Consider the following 20,840-nt stretch of genomic DNA (forward strand, 5'->3'; position numbering starts at 1 on the left):
TGCACTCAGGACATTGGTTAACCGTTGTTTTTCTACTCTTGTCATCACTGATTGAAATCATGGTCCCATTCAGTGACTGTATTCCGTATATTAAATTAGTTGGTGAACAGACCATTAGGAATTACACCATGGTTTTCGGGTTACTCCCAAGTTTTTACATCTGGATAGTTGACTGTTTCGCTGGTGTGGCAGTCAGCATTTTGTGGCACAATATACTTAATGGAACGCCAGCGAAACCGTCGTTCAGCCAGAAGGAACGAGGGAGTAACCCAAAAACCTTGGTGTCATCTCTATATTTCCCCGGAAGCCTTTGTTGCAACATACCACTGCCCTAAATTGCTCCTATTGCACAAATGTTATGAGTATTAGTACCTTGGTCGCTGTTTATTGATTGTTTGTTCTTTTTGTGTTATCGCACGGGTAGAATGAAAGGACGATGGAAAGAAATATATTATACAATAACCGAAGTAGCAGATGAACAACTCGTGTATAGGGCGGCGAAATCTAAGCTTTCATGGAAAACAGTTAAAATAGAGACTCTATGGAGGCAAGAAGAAAATACGAGAATCCAAGAATAAATTGGAAACGGGTCTCTTTAGCGATCATTTTGAAAATGTATTATTGGCCCCATTGTACCCCTGTAGATCATGCCAGTAAAATAAGAGAGATTAAGTGCAGAACAAATACATTAAAATTGTAATTTTACCCACGAACGACAGGGGGTCAGAAGCTACGCCCGACCGCGCTAGGGGAAAGAAGAATTTTTCTTTTTTCATTCTATATAGCCTGTTAGGTTGTTGTTAATCTCATCTAACCTACCTTAGTTCTTCTCCTTCTTGTTATTTACAGTTCCTCTTGCAGGCGTAGAGGAGTATGTGTATCTCCTTAGTGAATGTACTAATATCTGTAATGTTCATTATTGAAATTACGTATTTTTAAACTAAAAATTAAGAAAAACATAATTTTTGATGTTGCATGCGTGGTTTTGAATCATCTCCTGCCACACACTAGGGGTAGCTTGCAGAATATTTTGTAGAAGTAGAGGAAATGAAACTGAGGAATTGGTATGGCAAAATTTCGTTGCACTCACTCAAGTCCCCCCGCCCCTCCCTTCGCCATTGGCTCCTCTCCGTCAGCTGAAATCTCTTCCCCCCGAGCACTATTTCTAGCTGACGGGCCCACAATTTCAAACTGATTTGATTTACGTATTTATTTCTCTGGCGGAGGGAGTGTTATTCTCGAGATCTTAGAAGACATAAATTTTCGGTATAACGGCGGGACTACTGGCGGAATGACTCGGATGAACTGGCCTTTATGAGAAGTTGCTGAACCAAGTCATACGAGAGTGCTAGAAAGTCCAGAAAGGGTGGTAGAAAGCTGCTGCGAGGAAATCAATGGCAATTTAAAGAAGGTAAACGGCGAAATGGCCAATGAACTGGTGAAGAGACGATTCGGAGAAAGAAAAACAAAATGGAAGAGATAGAAGGAATACTTTAAAGAACTATCACGGGCCTAAACTACTTGAAGATGTCTTAATTAAAAAATAAATCCTGATAGAATATGACGAACAAGACCGGATATACCGGGAAGCGAATTCGATGGAGCCGTGAAATACCTGAAGGATGACAAGGCACCAGGAGTTGGCAAAATAAACGGAAAAATACGTATAATCAAGGCACTCTGGGTCAAAACGGAGGATAGTCTCTTTGAAATCATCAAAGATAGCTTCGGCAGTGGAAAACTGCCATGAAATTTGGCAGAGTATGATGATTGCAACACTGAAGAAAACAAGAAAAAATGAATGCTTAGAGTACCGAAAATTGAGCCCGTTGTCTCACGAATCATAAATACTTACTCGGTTAATTAGCCGTGAAATGTAAGGAAAGCAGGAAGAAAGCTTGTTGGGAAACTCATTCAGATTCAGGAAAAACCGAGGAACAAGAAGGGCAACTTGAAGGTAGGAGCGAAAAAAGATACGCATAAACGAGCCAGTATATGTGACATTCGTGGATTTGGAGAAGGCCTACCGCTACATCGGATGGAACTAGATGTTAGAAGCGCTTGTAATGGACTAGAAAGACATCTGTACCGTAATTGAGGAAGAACCATGTAAATGAAAAACAGAAGGAAAATGTAATCCAGAATAAACGAGAGTTAGACAAGGATGCCGTCCCTCGCCAGCACTATTTAACGTATATCTAGAACAGGCACATGAATTGGGCAGCGAGTCTTGGTAAATCGCGAAGAAATTTACATATTACGGATCGCGGTTGGTGCAGGAACGTGAGAGGACCTGCAATTAACTATGAATGGACCAGTTACTTTGGGAATATAATATGGGCATCAACAGGGAAAAAACGAAAATTTTTGTGTGTGGAAGAGTGAAGCTCAAGGCAGATATCACAATTCTGGCAGTGCAGCTAAAGCTAGTCCTAAAGCTAGGAATCCTTCATCTACCTGAACAGCGATGTGACTTTGGATGGAAGAACTTCGACCGCCATCAAGCAAAGAAATACTCGAGTCAAGATTTCTCGTCACGTGGAGTTACTAAATATTCGTTTCAATTTTTAAAATTAATAAGAGGAAAACATGGTAATACAATGAGTAACTCTTTCCACGAGTTGTTTTCGTTATTCATTCCTCCGTTGTCGTAGGTGTAGCACTTGACTAAAACTATGACTGTCCCCGTTGCGATAAAATGCCAAGAAAACTTTTTCTTATAATTTTTCTTCTTGAATTCAGTTATTTTCTCTCATTAAAAATTCGATGTGAACGCGTCACGTGGTGATCGGTTTGATTTGATGAGAGTAGAGGCCACCCTGCGCTACTCCCCAAGGCATGTGAAAATCGTAGGATGGAGTTGTAGGTTTTTCATTATATCTTTGGCGGTCTCTCAGATTTCTTGTGCTCTGGCAATCGAAGCTAGTGTGTGTCCATCATCATGGAAAGGGTTTGAAACCTTGACCCTTTATTTATTAGCCTCATGGTCTCATTTTCTTTCTAGAGTCTGATGAGATGGGTAATTCCATTCTGTAATAAACGCAATATCCTATGAGACGTCTTTTTCAACTTTTTAAAATATTTCTAATGATCGGTGGAGATAGCTGGCCTAATCCGAGAAATTCGCTTAGCATATGATAAATTGATACATCGATTGCGAGTGTGACACGCATCCCATCCCACATTTTCTTCGTATGTAACAGTTCTGTTAAGTGTCTGAAAATACAAAAAATGGGCAAAAACATCTTCATAATATTTTTAACCGTTTGCTGCTATTGTATCACAACTTCTCTCCCACACAGCTATCCTCATTTAAAGCGAAGTATCTGTTTATTTTAATTTTCTTTCTTTCATTCATGTGTCCCTGTGGCAACCTCCGAAAGCGAAAGGGAAATCTTGATCCTGTAGACTTATGCAACCGTTTTATTATTCCATTCTAATTGGGATAAAGTTGGCATAAAAATCTTATGGACAGAATCCTGCGTAAACAATGCGTCACAATACTTTAAATCTCAGCCTGTTATTTATCCTCGACGCTTGAGCTGTGGTGAACATTGGTTGTAGCTATTCCAATTGAGAATTGCATACGCCTGCCATTTCGTTTATTTTTAATTTCTAAACCATCTGGTTCTTATAAATGTGCTTTCCAACTTTTCTGAATATACTTCTGTCCCGAAATAAGCTAGCTATATATTTATATTTTTCATTTATTTACTAGGAGGTAATTGTTTATTTCACTTTCATTTATCTTTGCTTTAAACATATAATATTGCCCACTCTAGGTGTTTTTTTTCGGATGATCCGGGTCTCTTTAAAAAGTTATAATCTGTACATTTTCACAATTACAAACCTTTTTGCCACACTGCAGGCCCCCAGCGGTATTTTTGTTTTTCATTGGCGGTTGCGATTTCGATGGTGAAGTTCGAGTCAGACGTGAGCGTTGAACATCATCTCGCTGTGGGTCACGACAGATTGAATCGCCAGCAATAACTTAACGTGATTCATTTTACTTAGCGACGGTAGCACATGATCTCGACGAACAAGATCGTATTTTTAATATTTCAGACATAACCATATGAAAAGATTGAAATCTTTCCTTTCGTTCACGAACTTTTAAACCTAAAAGAGATCAGCTTGATATGGTCAAATTGCTACGATAAGAAGGCAAGTCCTAAGGGCTTATTTGAAAAACTGTGATAGGAACGTTCTTGAAGAGAATGGGTCTGCCTGAAACTACGGAAGGGTAGAGGACACCCGACTTCCACTACGAGGTAGTTTTTCCACAGTAAATCAGTCGATATGATCTCCTGGGCAATTACCTCTGCGGAGATATAAATGAAATTTTATTCCCAAGTGTTTAGTAGAAACAAACTATGCAGTACAAAATTCGATTCTAACGCTTGTAGCGGCCTAGATGTCTTTTTTGCTGTCCGCCCTTAATTTTGCAAAAATTTCTCTCTCGAAACGGGGAGCACTATTTTTCCACTAATATTTACATTCAGGTGCTATTCGTTTCAATGCATGGGCGACAGCTTCACGTACAAGACTACCTGAAGATGACGCCTATGCTTTGGTAACTAGCTTTACCTGAATAAAATATAGTGGAAAAAGACTTCCTCATTTCGTTAGTATGAATTTACATTTAGATGAGAATCATCGAAAAAATTTCTTTCGATATATTTATACGATTACACAATTAATGAATTGCGACCTCACACTCCCGGCAAACCATTTTTGTGATGGTTATCGAGGTTTGAAGATTTAGAGAACTTCTAACATTAAATCAGGTTATTAGTGCCCCTGGCCATCATCCAGAGAATTCTCCCAAAAAGTTACAGAAGCCTCATAATTTCAGTGGGAAAATAACAGAATATGTTCTCTCATTGAAGTAAGCATGAATCGCCAGTTTATATTGTAATGGAACTATCATATTTTGCCAAAACTCTCTTGAGGAGAATTTGCGAAAGTGTCAAATATAATTTACTCTTATTAAATTAGTTTCGAGTATTAATAGTATTTCTGTGGAAATTAATATATTTTCTGCGTAGTTTGTTCAACGCTGGTGTTTCTTTGTTTTCAAGGAATGAATGAGGTTAATAGCTAACTTCACGTTCATTCCGATATTTTTTTATATGAACTGGATATTTGCATTATACTGGACAGAGGAATCTATTTTTGAATGGGAAATAACTCTGTTCAATAATAGACGAATGCTAGCGTTCTCATTTATCTTTTGCTCTGAAGTAATTATATTCTCACAAATAGATAGCTCGCCGAAGTTATTTGCACTTTATTAATGGTAATTTATTGATAAAATACGATTTGTAACAATTCTCAACAATCAATTATATTTATACATTGGTATGCACTTGGTGACTATATCATAAAATCCATGGAATGAGGCTTGTGTTTCGAGTATCACCCCAGTTTCCGCGAAGGTGGATAAGGAGACGGAGAGAGGAAGTTTAGATGATTACGCAGCTTGGTTTCCGCAATGTCTTGGGGCGTATATAAGCCATATCTTTATTCAAGCCTATCGTGGGAATGCAGCTTACGTGTGATTCCATGTAGAGTGATAATTAGCAGCTATCTTTTTCTTTTTGTGGTTTCTCGAATGTATAGCAGCTTCTTCCATTATTTATTCCATTCGTGTTTTACTTTCATGTTTTATTATATTTGAGATTACATATTTCTTGGACACGGATTTTGGTAGTTCCCTTGTTGAAATTTGGGAAAAACGTTGAAATCAGAATTTTTACAGGAAGGGTTCCTATTCGAAACAAGACGATTTACTTGTCAATCAGATCCCTTTTTAGTATTGACTTGGTTAACGAATAGGAAGCGCTTGCTTAAAAATATGTAAGTGCGTGGGTAAGTCAATGAGTCGCAAACGTCAACAAGACAAACCCCAGGAGCTGTTACAAACATTTCATTGGGGAAGCTTGGAACTTCACCGTAGTACCGCCTTAGCCCCAAGTGATTTTCATCTGTTCGGGCCCCTAACCTATGACTTGGGTGGCTGGCGTTTTGAAAGTGATCTTGCCATAGTCCAAGAGGTTACTGTTGGCTGCGACAGAAAACAGAAGACTCTTTGCTGCCGGCTATGAAGGACTAGTAAAGAAATGGGATGTGTTTGAATGTACTGGGTGAATATGTAGAAAATTGAAATAAACGTCAGGAAGTTAATTTTGATTATTATTGTCACTATCCAGTCTTGGTGCGTCTCTAATTTATCTCAGTTCATGCCTCCTGGGAGACTGCAAGTATGTCTAGCCAGTATGATGTGCAAAACTTGGTAGTGTTAATTTTGGCTACATCGTGGACCTCATTTTTCGTAGTGACAATACCTGTCCGATTATCTTCTCAGAAGTGGGAATCAAATGGGATGCCCCCAAATTTCCCGCTAGGGAGGTTTACTGATTAGTCAAATCAAGGTAAATATGTTTTATGGGTTTCATCAACATACCAGTTTCATCAGGTGACTTTTTTGTCGTAATTTCAGGTGTTGGATGGGTTGCACTACCATTTGAACCCAGGTCAAGTGATATTAAGAAGGTTGATAATCGATTTTTGTTTATATGGTGTATACTATTCAGCAGTGTTTTCTCAGCATTTTGAAATCCTTTGCTACAATACCCAGCTTAATTTTTTTATCATTTGGTATCGGATACAAAAAGTGATTGAGGAATTTTGCATTTAAAACAATTTTAAGCGTCTGACTAAATTATGCAGTTTCTGTATTATCGTATTCTTGGTCCACATGTGTGTAGTGATGTCTTGGAGAAAGCTCCTTTTGTAATTAAGTAACAATTCATATGCTTTTCTTTCGCCTCTGTGGTCTAATTTTCCCAACGACGAAGTTCGTGTCAATATAGTGATCTTTTCCTGACGGTCTATCATTATTGTCAATATCTCTCCTGAATGTATTTGCCTGAGGTTTATTTTTGCGGAAACCATCTATTTATATCTTTGTATTGCATTTAGCATATATATAGCGAACGTCTTTCGTTCTACAGAAGAAGCGTGAATACCGAATTTATCGAAAAAGTAAGCTTGTGCATTTACTTCGTACGTTAAATCAAACGTTTTTATAAGTTATGGAATTTAATGAACAAATTTCCTTGTTGCAGGTTTTTTTTGAAGAAGATGGCTGTGGGCTACGCGCCGGATTCAGTCAAGGTAAGAACGATGATCAATTTCTATTCCTTAGAGTTGTGTGCACACTCTCTGTTGGTAGTATGTGATGGGATGTGTTGACTGGGGTGCATTAAGTCGGTTACCAACTTCCTTTTGCCACGTCGTCCCGATTACAAAAGCAGATTCGGTTCGTGCACCCTATGTAGTCGGACGCGCCAACAAACATTTCGAACGCTTCTCCCTGGCCGATGTCACGGATCCGTTTTCCGGCATTATGTAAATCACGCATCTCATTGCCTTCCTCGATTCTGTAAACTGACCTCGTATACGTGTCGCTCACCGGACCTCATTTTATTCGTGCTTAGTCTTGACCCTTGTCTGTTGGTGCCTGATGTACGAACGTATAAGATCATCGATGAAAACCTCAGTTCTTGTTCCGCTCTTTCGATTTCTCAGGCCTCCTTCAAAATTCAGTTGTCGCATTGGGTGTTATGTACAAGCACCAGCACTTGAATTTTGCCTTCCCGGTTTATGCTTTTGCAATACATGAAAAATTATTCAAAGCTTATTCAGTGAGCATTTTCTTTCGAAAATCACGTGGTTCGCGATATCAACCTAGACTTCTACAGGGCACCCGTGCTAGCCACCGCTGTAGTGTGTGGAATCAATCGTATAAATGTAATGTTTAAAATGCCTCTATAATGTTTGAATGCGTAGATATGCAATTCATTGCAGTATCTGAAGGCCAAATTACCAACACACATTTTACTTGATGTCGTAGTTGCTGTGCTTCCGCTTCTTTAATTTATGTGGTCTTTCAAGTACGGTTTTAAGTTCTCGAGCTTTCAAGTATTTTACATAAGTGAAAGAATTTGTGAAAATTTTGCATCTTATTTTTATTTTTTGGATTCGTGTGGGGGGAACGATATGTTTTCAGTGTATTGGAGTTTAGTGGACTAATGTCGTTTTAGTATGGTTGTAAAGTCATTTTTCTAGTCCAGAGTTCGCCATTGCTAATAAATGTTTTTATTTTACTATGGGTCCGTTTAACGTATAAGTACTGCATCGGTATAGGTTTTCGGCCTTTCTCTTAGTTTAGCTAAGAGAACTTATGAATGAACTTAAAATTAAGATGTATGGAATGTAGAAGCATTAACCGGGATGAAAAGAAAGGTTTACCCAGAGGAAGTAGAGAAAATTATGTGAAGACAGGGAGTTGGGTGCAATAGAAGAAAAATGGGAACATAACAAAAAGGGACATCGGAAACGAAACAATAGGATCAGTTTATAGGGAAATGGAAAGGAAAACATGGATAGCCGACGAAATTGAGGAAAGAAAATTGAAGAATGTAAACACAGAGTTAGGTAGCAGGAAGTTAAAAGAAATGAATATTAAGCTTGAGGAAAACTAATAGGGCGGAAGGAGCGTGTTGGAGTCTCAGGGAAGCTGTGTCAGTGCAAGGGCATGACGAGTTTACTAAGGAAGGGTTGAAATGAGTGCGTTGAGAAAGATGAACCATCTATAGGGAAGTAAGAAGGGAAATTTTGTACATACTGTTAAAGATTTATTCGGAAAAATACTTATTGGACCTGAAAATATTTGAGGGAGATGGAAAGATTACATCCAGGATCTGTGTGGTAAAGATGTAAAGGTTTGGGCCAGCCAGTTTCGTCAGACCATTGTTAGTTCCAATACCAAAAAGGGAATGACAGGCATATGTGAGAGCAATAAATTGGATTTCACACGTATAAAAATAGCCCTTAGGATAACCAATAATAGATTGGAGATGGTGTGAAAGAGGGGAAGGGGCGTTAGGCAATCTAGGTAGGGTGTGCGAAAAAGCGTGGCATGTCGGACGGTATGCATTAATGTAATCGGATATTAAGAATATTTATTGCGGTGTGGGGTGTAAGGTTTTGTCTCTTTAGGTGAGGCCAAGAAATGCACGAGTGTAGTATAGTCTGTTTATTCAAAACCTACCTTAAACAATGTACCAAATAACAATGATATAATTTCCTTGAACTCGAAAATGTTTTATCTAAATAATAGATTTCAGAATAATGAATTTCAAATTGTACATTTACATTATATCATAGGTGCCCACGAGGAATTGAGAGAAGTCGAAGAACTGTGCGTAGGGGGCGACCAAAGAATGGAATTAACTGAAAATATTCAGTGTAAATTAATTTCATAAAATGTTGCTGTATTCATTGATGTAAATTGGTTGAGCGATAATATTACATTTATCACATTTTGCATCTGTGCAACTGAATAATGATCTCTATCTAGCTTCTAATGCGATGGTACTGGTTTTACAATACTGCTAATTGCAATGAACTATACTTTTTACCTACAGTTTGTAATTATTTCAAGGTATAACAGTTTATAAGAGTAAAAATTATTATACGCATGGGTACGCGTGGATCTAAAATTTGTTTAATGATTTTGATTAGGAGAGATGACTCGTAGGGTTTGAGGGGAAGGCAACCCTGATTATATTAAGTTTTAGCCGTACAGATTTCCATGAAATCTATCAAGAATAACTCTGTTCTCTTCATTTTGAAATATTACGCTATTTAGGACTTAAGGACGCGATAAACGTGAATTTTGTCAGTCCAAACTAATAAATCTTATTTTGCATGCGTTCAATAAGTTTGTTGTTGAGCAAGCATTTATTGGCAAATGCCAGAACACTTGATCCTGTTTGAGATTTCTCATTTGTATTGGTAAATTCGATTTCGTCGGCCGTAGGGAATTAGGAGAATTATACGAGTTTGGTGTGTTACTACAGTTTGAACGTAGCGTTGCAATTATCTCAACACGTATTATCAGTAGAAGAAGCGGAGTATGAGCGGCATCTCACATTTAATTACTAACAATATGTTGCATACGTTTCAAGCTTGTGATTTCAAGAGAGAACTTAATTAGACGTTTAGCGTACTTTGCTAAATACCCGAAGGAGTTATTTTCAGATGTAGTAGTCTTCTTCGATGTTTCCAAATTTGTGTTACTCACCGTGCTTTGCGCATTAGTACCCCGCATATTGAACGTATTCATTGGTCCATTATTTAATTTTATTATGCACAATTATTTTACCGTATTGAGTGCGTCAATAGCAATCATTTTCGCTATCGTGGAGTCGTTAACATTAATTTCATTCAAGGTATTCCAACTGTTAAATGTATATTAAAGGACGGTCGATAACGACTATATCCTTATAATATCACGCAAACCTCCTAATGTTCGCACAAAATCATCACTTTCTTCGTAACTTCCACCTTCATTTCTGCTATTTAAAAAACCTACTCTCTTCTTTTTTTCCATCAACTTGCTAAATATCCGCGTGTCGTCAGCTAGCTGACTCCCCTGCAAGTTCTCGCGGGTATGCCGTCGCCGTGGAACAAACCCAAGTCTCTCCAAAAAACGAACATCACGTTTGCCATTACCGATGAAAAAAAACCGTTGCCTCAAATTTTATTTCATTCGAATTCAAGCGAGAGATATGCTCGTCCCGTTCCGCCGCGTTGCTCTCCGCGGCCCATTTTCACCCTCGCCTCGCTCCAGAGTGCCCCAGCCAGCAGCGACCCTCTCTCTCCCTGCATGGACCTCCCATCCACTCGCGGGTGGAGTGAGAGTGGCGGGCCGAACGAAAGTCGGGAGTGGGGTGTTTTTAAATTAATCGCGCCGAACCGAGCGACACGCTGGGAAGGGGGATGTTTCGGAAGAAGGGGGGTCCCACCCGTCCTCCTACCTTGGCAGCAGTGCGCTCTTCGGTATATTTCAATGAATCGGGTGCGATATGCGGTGCACAGCTGTAGTCTAAACGCGACACATCGCAGGGCAATGCCGATAAGACAAAAGAATTCGAGGTAAAAATTGGCCATACGGAGTGAAGTATTGCAATATGGTGCCAGTTGAGAGCGGTTTTACCGTCTTCATGAGTATCTTGCTAGCGTATATCGTTATCCTACAGATGTAGAGGTGGGGGTAGGAGTTTTATTCAATCAACCTAACCATAAAAATATTATCAATTTCACATTCTTAATTTGGTGTCGTTGATTACTTTGCATCGTGAAGTTAATAAGCCCACAATTTACGGCGTTTGGTTGCGCGAATGCGCTGCATAAATGGTTTCTGTAAATGGTATCGGTAAAATTTTCGGAAAAATAGATTAAGTTTAGATATTGCTACAAGCCTCAAAACCAAGTACATCCCTCGAGCGTCGTCACTTTTTCCAGCGGCTTCTCCACGACTTGAAGGCTCCCTGGTAGGCGGGTTCCGGAAGATCCTTAAGGCTACGCGAGCAAGATTCCATGGCGGCACCAAGAATTCCATGGTGATGTCCTTTGAGGGAGGATTTCACTTTTGGGAATAGGAAATAGTCTGCGAGTGCCAAGTCGGGACTGTAAGGGGGTTGGGGAATCGTGGCGATGTCGTTCCAGAAGGTCTTTGCAAGCAGACCGGGAACGTCATGGCGACTCTTCTTTTGATCGCCCGTCAAGACCTTCGAGACGAGTTTAGCACCGATCTTTGTCATCGCCAAATTTTCGGTGATAATGTTATTCATTGCCATTTTATAAATGACAATACGATCTGCGATCATGCGCTCACTTAATCGACGGTCTGAATTCATCACTTCACTCACACATCAGGAAAAATTGTTACCGATACTTTTTTTACAAACCTTGTGTACAATATGGTAATAATAAGCCGATGCAAAATGAATGGATATCGTATGAATGCCAGTTTCCCGACCACATCGCGAGAACTCAATTGCTCGAAGCTTATTGCCATTAGTGTCATCATCGATATTTGTGTTTCGATAGTCCATATTTAATGTTTTAGAATCATTTTCACGTGCAGACATCGCTTGAAAACAATACTTGATGTTCCGACAGTTGAAACTTCGCACGGCTCAAGTCTTATTCGCGTTCCCTCCTTACTCTCTTCTCCCTCCGTCTCCTCTTTGGGGTTTCCTTATTGTCGATTGCATAGTTCTTCGTGGGCTTTTTCCACTTAAAATTTGCCTATTTCTATTCTTTCATCATTTCCCTGTCATCAAAAATGCGTTATGATTGAGTGAAAAATATGGAAATATGTGAACCACTGTCTCCATTGCCAATCTTATTCATACCGCTTTTTTTGATGACCATCCAAGTTCGGTTTTCATTTCTGGCTGTGATCGAAATTTATACACCGATTGGCATCCGTCGTGGTAGTTGTTGAAGGGTTTTAATCAAGCTTTGTGTTGTTTACCGTAGTGATTTCTCCGCCATGTGGTTGCTTCCGAGCTTTCTAATCGTACTTAAAGAGAATTTGTTGCACAAATAGCTGTTTAATAAATGTTCGTTAAATCTGAGTGGTGAAAAGTGACATCCTTCTAAAAAACATAATAAGTTCGTTCAAGTTTTATCAGTTGGTCTTAAGAAGACGATGGAAAAGAATTTCGTCGATACGGTGTATTTTTGGAGATAAAATGAATGTTTCGTTTCAGTGAAATATTTTTGCTAAATGTGGCATTGTAACTCTCTTGTTTTTGAACTAATCCAAAGTGATATTCCTAGAACACATTTTTTTCCACCCACGGTGGTCCTAAGATATCCGTCCTCTCATCCGATGCAGATCCCCGCTGTCCGATTCCAGTTTCCATGGGCGAATTCTACTGCGATTCGGAAAGGGTATCGGAAGGAGGAAGTTGAGTTGATTTAACGATGTAAATGGATTAGGGTTTATCATTACGAAAACAACTTGCCAGATATTTCGTGTTGTTTACGTTATGTTCCTTATTTTCGGACACGGCGTGTTGGTATCTATATTCTGATTTTTTCCGCATTTAGTTAACGGGAAATCATCCTGTCTGATGCGGTTCAGCAACCGTGAGCTTCTTTTGTGTTTGCGGTCCCCCGTTTGTGTTGTTCTCTGAAAATACAACATGACAGCGGTATATTTCGCATTCGAAGAATTATTTTGTAATCGGGATTATTTTAGCGTTGGGGACGGCTTTAGGCGGTGCTCATTCCATGTCAATGCGATGTATCATGGCTATCAGAGGTCTGAATTCTTTGGCAGTTTTAAAAAGACTATTTTCCAATGGCTGGCATTTTATCTGAATTACACGTTGGCTATAGTATTATTGTTGAGAACGTGGCCTTAAAGATTCCGTTGTTGGCAACTTTTTACTGGGGCTGTAACTTTTAATTAAGTAAAACCTTTTCCAGCATGCCTATCGTGGTTGTATATGTTGAATTTTGATCCGTGCCTGTATATTTATGGTGGAATTAAATGAGTTGCATGCAATTGGCGTTTAGATTTTAACTAAAGGAAAGTATTGTATACCCGATTTATGATTTTTTTTCCAGTTCCCGTCACAGGGTTTTGGCACAGCATGTTATACCAATAAAATATGTATATATCATATGGCATTAACAGTTTTATTTTTCAGTCTGGTAGGTTTGTCTGTCGAGAACCAGCGGGGAAAAATGCCGCCCAAGGCCTAGTTTTATGAACATTTAAGCTCGGTTAAAATTTAGTAATAAATAGACTTTGACCCGTCATTATTTTAAAGATATATGTACGTTATAATCTGCTTTTCCATGTACTTCTCTCTGGATTCGCACCAGCGTAGATGATCCTCTCGTTTGGTTCGATTTAAAACTACTGCCAAACCCCTTGGAAAATTTTAGATTCCTGGAACATTTGGAAGTGCTTTGAAAAGCCCTGACGTATGGATGGGGACACTTTGAAATGTACTGTAATATAGAGACCTAAGGAGAATGTTGGAAATATCCCATTGGGACAGTAAAATGTCATATTTAAGACGTTGGTACTGATGAACTGTGCCTACTATCCACTGTTCCCCTTAAGTGCTCCTTAAGGGGTTGGACCTAATTCGTCGGAAGGGTGACGGCCGACTGATAACACACGTAATTTACCTCATTTTAACCTCCACTTTCCTAAATTAACCACCCTTAATTCTCAAACCACATCCTAATGCTAATGGAGTCATGAAGTACCAATGCACTGACCGCATAAAAACAAGTTCATCCCTCTGGTAATCCATTTTTACCATCGACCTCCCAAGAAGCGAACCGTACTTGAAAATATGTGTTATTTTGAGGGAGGGTGTATATAGGGCAAGATACACTACAGTTAAATTTAAAAAAAGAACCTCTGTTATTCAAATTATTATTACTGCCCCATCAGGTATGTTTCGTTTCCGATGGTAAAATATCTCGAGAAGTGGATTTTAGAACGTTAAGGAAGTAATATATTTACAAAATTTACGTATTTAGTTAACTTAATCGTACAATCTCCCTTCATGCTACAATCAACCCCAATTTCAAGTCCCTAGCTTCCTCGGAAGTACCTCAATCAAGGGCGACGGACAGGCACTTGTGAGTGAGTTAATGTAGTAGCATATTCATTTGTTGCTCGCAAGACGTAATTTGGAAAATACAAAGAAATCGAAAAGCTCCCAACCGAAATGTTTTCATTTACACGTATTTGGCGTTCCGTCGCTTTTCGACTAGAATGTTATCTTGAATCTCATGCTATCTGATCTTCAGGCAGACAAAGAACATAGCGATTTTATTTACCTCTAGGTTCTGTAATAATTTAATATTTGCTTGGATATTTTAAATTCATTCCATGCAAAAATCTATTTTGCCAGTTCTAAAATCAAAATTTCTCTATTTAAGTAATTTCAGGAAACCAGTTTTTTGCAATGTAGTCCCATGGCGGAGCTTATCTACATCTACAGCTTACAACCACACAATACCGCGCAAGCCGCTGCAAGCTGCAAGTGTGTGGTGGGGGGTGTTGGACACCGCCCGTAACACTGAATGCAACCACTTGAAAAACAAACAAAAGCATTCGTGTGAAACCCATTTAAACTTTTGCTCCATTACTCACTCTATTTCAATAACTTAAAATCAGAAATTTACATCCACTTCGTTCAATTCGATTTGCCTTTGCGTATAGAATGTATACGCACCATGAGCTCCTTTCATAAAGTCAAAAGTCTTTTAAAAGTCTATAAGAAAAGGGGACTGATTAATACAGGCTGCCGTAAACGTAATAGAAAATTATGCACAACATCTTTTGAATTATAATACTAGTAATGCGTTGTTATAGTTTTAGTATCATGAGGAGGATCTACATAACTTAACGTATAGAGTCAAGAAATTTGCGAGATAAATTGACCCTAGGTAATATATGCTGTGTTCGTTTTCAATTTTGGAATATACTTCCCAAAACGAAGTATAATAGTCGTTTTTCGTATGCAATTTCATGTTAGAAAAGCGTTTATGTTGTACATATTTCTCGTGTAGTACAAAAATTACCCAAACTGCGGCAATTAGGAAACAAATGGAAATGTTTTCTACATCTACTTAATACCCCGCAAGCCGCCGCAAGGGCGTGTGGCGGGGGGTGTTAGGACACCACCCGTAATTTAGAAAGGAAAAAAAAACCGCATGCAAGAACCACAAAATCATATATCCACAAAAAAAACATGCCATTCATTCATGCAAGAACACTTACACCCCACACACATGCAAACACTAAATCTACATCTTTTTTCTTAGCTCGTGGACTTGATGAGCAAAATTAATCGGAAGTTAATCTTTTCCTTTGTTGGTGTTAATTGCGGAGAGAATTAACCCTCTCTGTGGAAATATGCCGACGTGTATGTCACCTGGGTTAATCTTCGTTTATTGCACTTCATACTAGTACTTCCTCATTTAAAGAGATGCCACCAGAGGCGGCGGAGAAACGAGGCAATGATTAAACACCTTTACCCTCCTGGGCAATAAATATTTTCAAACCTTTTTATGAACCTAATGCTTTTGTGGAAATTTTTGTTCTCTCGTATTGTTCAAATAGTCAACTGGTAAAATTGTCACTGTCGGAAATGGCAACGGTGGCGGTCACCTCCGGCAAATTAGAAGAATGTTTTGAGGCATGTAAATGCTTCGCGCCCCCTCTTCACGACCCTCAGCCCTTCCGACGGAATCATTACCTGTCGACTACGTGAGTTGGGAGCACACTTGCGGTGTTGACGGGTCCGTCGCAGTCTTCGTTTTCTGGTAACGAGAATTTCCAAGGCAGCACAGGAGAATCTTTTGTGGGACCCGGATTAAAGAGGCAAGGTATAAGGGAAAGGTTTGGTGGTCCTCGTGCGGCTCGTGCGTAACAAGGGTTAGTGACCCCTCGCCCTCTTGTGGGTAGTCTTTAAGGAGAAACAAAGAGATTAACGGCCTATTAGCCAAGGCCTTTTTCCTCCCCGTGCCCCTCCCATCGTGTGGAGTCAGGCCGTCCAAAAACTAGCCCCCGACCGCGTCCCTTAACCACCCTCTCCCGAATTTTCGGGTAGTTGGACATGTTGGAAGGGTTGTGCTGGCGCGGACGAGGGACGAGGAGTGGTAGTGAGCGAGTGACGAGAGTCCCGCAGTGGATCTTGGTGTCTCGGTATCGGTCAGTGCGAGGGGAGGGGGGTGTCATAGTGAAGGGGTTCCAAAAATAGACTTTCGGCTCAGGGGCCGGTGAATTGCCGAGGGCGTGGAAATTACCTGTGCTCTCGCTGCTGCCAGGTGAAGGGGTCAACTACCTCTTTCACCTCCGCGTGAGGGGAACGCTGTCGGGACACCAACTCACCTTCTTCTCCCGTAGTTTTCGCAGCATTTTGGGGGAATGGGGCGCGTCCACCCTCCCAGCCCTAAGGGTGGGCGTCGTCATGGTGGGCGCGACGTAGAAGCCCGGGATACCTTTCCCTCGGATTTTTCGCGCGGGAACGGTCGTGAAACCCACCAGCACGACCAATGCGGTCAGTCCATCGTCCCCACCCCACATTTCCCACAGTCCTCCCACCAATTCTCCGATGTATGTATCTCTCTCTTCTCTCTGTCCTCCCTTCCGCACCACCCTCCCCCTCACCCCCCGGCCCCACACGGGGCCGCCGCACCCTCTCCGCTGGCCTTTCTGTCAGCATCTCGCCAGTGTCGGGCGAGCTGCCAAAGTGTGTAGTTTGCCTGTTGGTGGTGGTGGTGTGTGGTTCCATCACCTCCTCGGGTGCGAAGAAAAAAGTGTGTACGCGACCACCCCATGATCTTTTTCCTCTCTCACTCCCCCGCCCCCTGGCCGGCTCTCTTCTCGATTCTAGCGCCCTGTTTTTGTTCTATTCCTGAGCGTCGCGTGCGTATCTTGACCTCATCCTTCCGTTCCATTTTGGTGGTTCACGGCTGGTCCGAGCTACAGGATTCCTCTTTCTCCGGTGCGTAAGTGTGAGTGCATGTTTTCCATCAGTTTTGTCCCTCGCGAAATTTTTTTTTAGTGTCTCCACGTGGGCTACGTCCGTTGATTGAGAGGTTGATGTGGTCACGTGGTGTGAATCGGATGTAATGTTGTTTTACACGTGTGTTTGCGAGTGTTTCCTGCGCGTGCGCTCGAGTTCTTTTTGAATCCCCTTGGTGACAGCTGAGGGTTTTTTTTATATCCGTCAGAGAGGTGCAGTGTTGACATTAAGGGCTGCCTTTCGTTTCAAGTTGGTTAAATGCGTGGCTGAAAATTTTCCTTGATTTGGTTTTTATAAAAACTTCGTTTAAGTTGAATGATTCACGGACATTGTTGACACGGAAATGTCATTACCCTCATTTTGGGCGTTAACTCTCTTTGAGATCTCCTCTTGTCTCACTGTGTTTTACCTATGCCTGCAGTATTAAACAGTGCAGTCATTGTGTGCACTAGTGGAATACAAATAAAAGCGAGTTAATCCTTTTCTAATTATTTTGTCATCAATATATATTTCAAAGACAGTCATGATTACCCGTGAACTTCCTGGATGGGTAAACAATCAAAATGTATCGATTATTTCAAAATGTATGAAATATTAGTTTTATTTGGACATCCTATGAAGTTCTCGGAAAGATGTTTGTCTTCATAACTGTGTTCACTATTTCCTCCTTATTGAAAATAACCAATGGGAGTAGGAAAAATTTTGAATTTGGACCTAGAGCATCTTTATAAACTGTTATAAGCTAGTGAAGTTCAGTAAAATACTTTTTATACGCTGGTCTGCATCTTACCGTAAATGTCATGTTGGTCATAATGCATTTAAGCGTCATATTGTCGTGTGGCAGAAAGTAACTAGTAATTATGATAATTGGGAATTGTTGATTTTGGGTAACACTTTCGTTTTGGGAAATTCGAATTGTCGTTTTTAATATTTTCTGCTGCTGTTTTTTCACGAACAGTACGAGAAAATGAAAATCCTTATTTTGTCCTCCTTGGTAGTTTTTTCTCTTCTCGTTTGCATCTCGCCTATCTGTGTGATGCGGGGTTGAAATTATTCTCTTTCTGCCGGCGTAAAACTTATGCGATTTATAGTTATCTAGAAGTTAAATAGTCGTGCGTGCAATCTTACAGTTTACATTAACTCCCTACTCGGTATTTCCAATAACTGTCTGACGTAATAATATATTTCAAGGTTGGAGGATGCTCCGAAAAGTTGAACTTTTACAAAATGCCGATACTGTCAACATTTTTCTGGATCTGAAGAACGAAGGCTTCTGTTCCGCTTCTCCGATCGAATTGATCGTTTACATGACTGATCTAGATTTTCCTCATGTTTATGGATCCCTCACCATCGTAAGTGATGCTACTCATAGCCGTTTCCGCAATCTGTATGTATGCATGTGTCCTGTATACATAGCACCACGTGCCTGTTTGCGTGCGGTGTAGAACACCCCGCCTAGCTTTGGGTTCTCTCGTCATTTATATTTTTGCTTGTGTATTGAATTCACAATAAAACATATTTTTAAAGTCAACATTATATTTTATTGCTGTTGGCAATTTCAGGCATTTAAAACTGGAGATTAATTATCGGCATTGTTAGTCAATAAGACGTTCATTTGTGTGCTGGTGTGATTGGATGGTAGTTATTTACGAAAGGGAGATTAGGACTCGCGGCGTACAAATGCGATCCGCAATATGATGACGTAGATGTTGAGGTGCCTGTAATGTCCTATGCTACCAAGAAATTGAAAATGATCTTTAAAGTTGGCCACAGTGGTATCAGTTTTTCAACTCTTCACCCCCCAGTAAATAGTTTACTAGGGAATTGTAACGTATTTTTTTGCTCTGTTCATATGCAGATGTACCCGATCTGTTGTCACCTTGTAGTGTTCAATATTAATTTGGGCTGAATATTTTTAATATTCTCTGAGATTTTATTCCTTTGAAAACTGCCAATAGGAGTAACCACGTTAATGACACACTAGGAAATTAGTCTTTTTGTTTCTTTTATGTAACTCATTTAGTAACATCGTACTAGTAAGTTCTCGGGATGGTTGCTAGGGGGATGGGAGGTACTTGATGAATTCTCGTTGGGCCCCAACGTTCTGCTGGGGTCGGAATTGCTTGATATGCCTAACTCCCGAAGACTAACCGATTTCTCTTTTAAACTGTTGTAAACGATTGTGGGAATAAATTGTCAGGTACTTAGGTATTACCTTTTCCTTCGCACAATTTGTGACCACAACAGTAGAAAGCACCTGGTACTATAAAAATCACCAAGTATCCTAGTAGCTTTTATTCTTACTTGTTGTTGATCTAACACCCACTGCCACTCTCCCTCGCAAAGTCTTGCAGACTAAGATAAACTAAATATCAAACTTAATCAATTTGGTTCGTCATTTGAATGTTAATGTCTTTTTTATCTTCGGCCTTTTTTTCCACATTGTGATCGTTAAATGAAAGTAATCAGCATTTGTATTATACTAGTATCTTATTAGTTTTTAAATTATGATTCGGCAAGCTGACTTGGACCGTATTTATAAGTATTCAATCCCCAGAATACGCGATGTGGTAAATTAATTCTGTGGGAGTCTTGTTAACTGCTCACTCATCCTGTGTGCGTAATTATCTTAGAAACTGGGAATTTCGGCGTAAAGTGGAAGACCACGTAGACCATTGATGGGGATATCCTCTGCATCGAGTTGGTATAGCACTACTTTCGTTGGGTTATTTTTTTTACTGTGGAATATGGGAAGGAATACTCACTTCTCTGACCAGCGATCATTGCATAAACTGAGGCATTCATCTCGGTGGTAAATCAAATGAGCGACCTACTACCGACTGCAGTCCCACCGCAGCTACCAGGGGGCTTTTATTTTTTCATGCATGCATGAAAAAGCGATCGTCACGTATCGCGTTGATTGAAACATCTTTTTGGTTTGGTCGATTTCTCCGTGCTGCCGGTTGTTTCAGGTGACGAAATCTTGTGTTTGTCCGTATCGTCAAGCGGATCGCAATACTGAATTCAGCACGTAGGAATGGGATTCCGTGATTTGGATCCATTGGATGCTGACGACAAAAACAAGAGAGGTAAGCAAACTCTTATTGGCGTTAAGTTCGTGACGTCAATTGTAATCAAAAGTTTCGTCCGCGTGAATGGCGTGCGCGAGGTTATCGAAATTGCTTCCCACACTCGCTTGGGTCGACAGCAGCTTGAATACCACCGCATCTGATCCAAAGTGTCAGACAGGCCATTTGTTTACCAAAACGTGTAATTTCCGAACGATACGTTTTATGTCGATCATTTTGGATAGGGTTTTCAATTTAAAACTCTTTGGGTACACCCTGGTAAAATTGAGAAACCCTAAGGCGACTGCGGAGTCAATTACTGCCATCCCGGCGTTATTCGTAC

At 40.1% G+C, this 20,840-nt stretch overlaps 1 protein-coding gene across 3 annotated transcripts in view; it reads left to right on the forward strand.

The window, feature by feature from the left end:
- The window catches only part of Mef2 (myocyte enhancer factor 2), a 237,464-nt gene that overhangs the window by 13,689 nt on the left and 202,935 nt on the right, over positions 1-20,840 (forward strand). For all 3 annotated transcript variants that reach the window (XM_071590720.1, XM_071590713.1, XM_071590764.1), the window contains exon 3: positions 7,131-7,179. The gene's annotated coding sequence lies outside the window, so the exon portion shown is untranslated. The remainder of the gene's footprint in view (positions 1-7,130; positions 7,180-20,840) is intronic.

This window comes from Hetaerina americana, unplaced genomic scaffold (assembly GCF_022747635.1).
Source record: "Hetaerina americana unplaced genomic scaffold, ioHetAmer1.1.p SCAF_1, whole genome shotgun sequence".
Classification (NCBI taxonomy): domain Eukaryota; kingdom Metazoa; phylum Arthropoda; class Insecta; order Odonata; family Calopterygidae; genus Hetaerina; species Hetaerina americana.